This window comes from Cupressus sempervirens, chromosome 6, assembly GCF_028749045.1.
Source record: "Cupressus sempervirens isolate cs-2001-9-10 chromosome 6, ASM2874904v1, whole genome shotgun sequence".
Taxonomy (NCBI): Eukaryota; Viridiplantae; Streptophyta; class Pinopsida; order Cupressales; family Cupressaceae; genus Cupressus; species Cupressus sempervirens.
In genome coordinates this window covers 252,319,612-252,323,421 of record NC_143123.1, presented here as the reverse complement: position 1 = coordinate 252,323,421, position 3,810 = coordinate 252,319,612, and positions in this window count along the sequence as shown.

Sequence of the window (3,810 nt, the reverse complement as noted above, 5' to 3'; positions counted from 1 at the left end):
CGTTAAAGTCCCTTTCACATATCTTAGTATTCTTTTAGCAACTATCCAATGTGGGACTTTAGGTGAGCTCAAAAATCTGGAAACCACACTAACTGCAAAAGAAATATCAGGACTAGTGTGTGTTAAATATACAAGACTACCAACCAATTGCCTATATAAGGTTGGATCAACATCTTCACCTTCCATGTCCTTGCTTAATTTCAACCCCGAAGCAATTGGAGTAGATACACTTTTACAATCTGTCATTTGAAACCTCTTCAATATGTCTAGGGCATACTTAGCTTGAGAAAGATAAAATCCATCATCCTTTTGCCATACTTGTATACCAAGAAAATAGTGTAGAAAACCAAGATCTGTCATCTCAAATGTATTTTGCAAGCTTAACTTTATGTTACTAATTTTATCCATGCTATGTCCTGTGATAATAAGATCATCAACATAAAGCACAATGATTATGATATCACCACTAGCAAATTCCTTCACATACAAATTTGGATCATGTGGACTATTATGGAAGCCTTGAATTTGAAAATATTCATCAATTCTAGCATACCAAGCCCTTGGAGCCTGTTTGAGACCATATAAAGAATTCCTTAATTTGCAAACCAAATGTTCTTTCCCTTGTATTTCAAATCCTTGTGGCTGAGTCATATAAATCTCTTCATCAATTTCACCATTCAAAAATGCATTTTTAACATCCATTTGGTGTAAAGGCCACTTAAAATGAGCTGCTAATGCTATAATAACTCTAACAGTACTAATCTTTTCTACTGGGGCAAAAGTTTCTGTGTAATCAATCCCTTCTTTTTGTGAATACCCTTTGGCCACTAGTCTTGCCTTATGTTTTTCAATACTCCCATCCGACTTGAACTTGGTCTTATATACCCACTTATTGTTAACCACATTCTTACCTTTTGGCAACTCTACCAATTCCCAAGTGTTGTTCTTTATCAAAGAATCATACTCATTTTTCATAGCTTCTTCCCATTCATGTTTTCCTTTGGCCTCTTCATATGTTTGAGGATCATTAGTTTTCATTATGGTGGTCATTAAAGCATAATTAATTTGATGAGTCCTTTGATAAATTTCTTGAATACTCTTGGTCTTTGGGGAAGGACTAGATTCTTCATCCATGTCAAAGGGTTCCTTAGAACTTTCACCAGTTTCAAAATCATTAGGATCATTATGATTCTCAATGGCCACATGTGGAATAGGAGTGGATATTGGCATATCATTAAACCCTTCACTAAACTTGGCATCCCTACTTGTAAACACATCTTCCACACTAGGATCATATAACCTATATCCTTTCCTTTGGTCATCATACCCCAAAAAGATGCACTTAATGCTTTTCTTATCAAATTTCTTTTCTCTAATCTCATCTGGCACATGGGCATAGGCTTCACATCCAAACACTCTAAAATACTTAACATTAGGTTTTCTTCCACTCCAAGCTTCTTCAGGAGTAATGTTTTGCAAAACATTTGTGGGAGATCTATTCAAAACATGAGATGCGGTATTAATAGCTTCAGCCCATAGAAACAAAGGAAGATTCTTAGATTGTAGCATACAACGTGCCATTTCCACTAAAGTCCTATTCTTCCTTTCAGCAATACCATTTTGTTGAGGAGTATATCTATTAGTCATCTCTCTTTTGATCCCATGATGATCACAAAATGATTTGAACCTATTGTTTAGGTATTCTCCACCATTGTCAGTTCTAATTCTCTTGATCTTATTTCCACTTTCATTTTCCACAAGAGCTTTAAATATTTCAAATTTGTTAAACACTTCATCCTTTTGTTTCAAGAAATAAACCCAAATTTTTCTTGAAAAATCATCAATAAATGTCAAGATATACCTAGCTCCTCCCTTTGATGTTGGATTCATAGGACCACACAAATCACTATGGATAAGTTCTAGACTTTTCTTTGCTCTCCATCTAGACCTCTCAAAAGTGTCTCTATGTTGTTTACCAACCATGCATCCTTCACACACATTTGTATTTAATTTTATCCAAGGTAATCCATCAACCATATTCATCTTTGAAAGCATAGCCAAACTTTGATAATTTAAATGACCATACCTTTGATGCCATAACTCACTTAAGGATGATCTTGTAGTGATATAAGCCTTCTTAGCAACACTAGCTTGAAATTTATATAATCCATCATTCTCAACTCCTCTAGCAACTATTTTGTATCCATCATTAATATTCTTGATAACTCACTTAAGGATGATCTTGTAGTGATATAAGCCTTCTTAGCAACACTAGCTTGAAATTTATATAATCCATCATTCTCAACTCCTCTAGCAACTATTTTGTATCCATCATTAATATTCTTGATTAAACACTTATCTGAATAAAACTCCACCTTATATCCATGTTGAGTTATTTGACTCACTGATAGAAGATTTTTGGCCAACCTAGGTACAAAATTCACATTAGTTATTTCCAAATTTTTACCATCATTACCTTTTATTGAAATTGTACCTATTCCTTCTATGTCATGTGAACTATCATCACCAAGAAATATTTTTGCACCTTTTGTTGCTTCTAAAGAGCTAAAGATATTTTTGTTGTGAGTTAGATGTTGGCTAGCTCCCGAATCAATATACCATTCATTACTTGAATCACCTTGAGCAGCCAAAGAAGCTATCATTATATGATGATCACCCTCTTCTTGAACAAAATTTGATTGCCTTCTTTGATTAAATCTTTTTTGCCAGTTCTTAAAACATTGATCACTTTTATGCCCTTCTTTTCCACACTTAAATCATTTGATAGTATTTGCTCCTTTGAGATTATTATTGTAATTTCTCCCTTCATTTTGTGGCCTTTGATAATTTTGCCTATTTTGATTATCTCTTTGTTGAGACCATTGTCTTTGATAATTTCTATATTGATTCCCTTGATTAGGTCTTTGATTTTGATATGTTCTTTCTTGATTATAATTCTTGTATTTCCCTCTAGCTACAAATGCTTGACTCTTACTAGACTCACTTGTAAACTTGTGAAGCCTTTCTTCTTCATTTAACAAAGCACCATAGACTTCTTGCAATTTTATATTTTCAAATTTTTCAGTTAATTCTAAAGTGCGAATGAAATTATTATACTCCTCTGGAAGACTTTCAATTAAAAATTCTATAATTTCATCATCTTCATACTCAACCTTCATCATTGCAAGCTGATTTCTTAGGTTTTTCAATCTAGCAATATGATCATTCATGCTATCTCCTTCTTTCATTTTCAAATGAGTTAATTGCCTCTTAATATCCATCGCTTTTAACTTACTTGTTCTTTCATACATTGTTTGTAAAGTTTCCCATATTGCCTTTGTTGTTTTTAAACCTTGAACATGAGGCCTAATCCCTGGACTAATTTGCCACAAAAGTGTAGCACGTACATTCATATCTTTTTTATTCCATTTATCAAGTTTATCTTGATCCTTAGGTTCTTCTTCTTTGACTAGTTCCCATAAATCTTTCATTTGTAAAATTAACTCCATCTCACATTTCCAATTGGCATAATTTGATCCATCCAATTTTTCACTAACCACAAGACTAGACATCTCATTGGCAGCCATAGTTAAATTCCAATCAATCACCGACACACATGCACATAATCACATAAGCATCAAGCAAAGACCATGCCTTGATATTGGCCTTCTTAAGAAGCTATCAAAACAAAAGACTTCTAAAATTACCACTTTCAACTTCCCACACAAATCTTTCAAAGTGCTCTTTATAATAATATCTTTCAAATGTACTTGATTACTATATCACCAAACAACCATTAAACACACACAA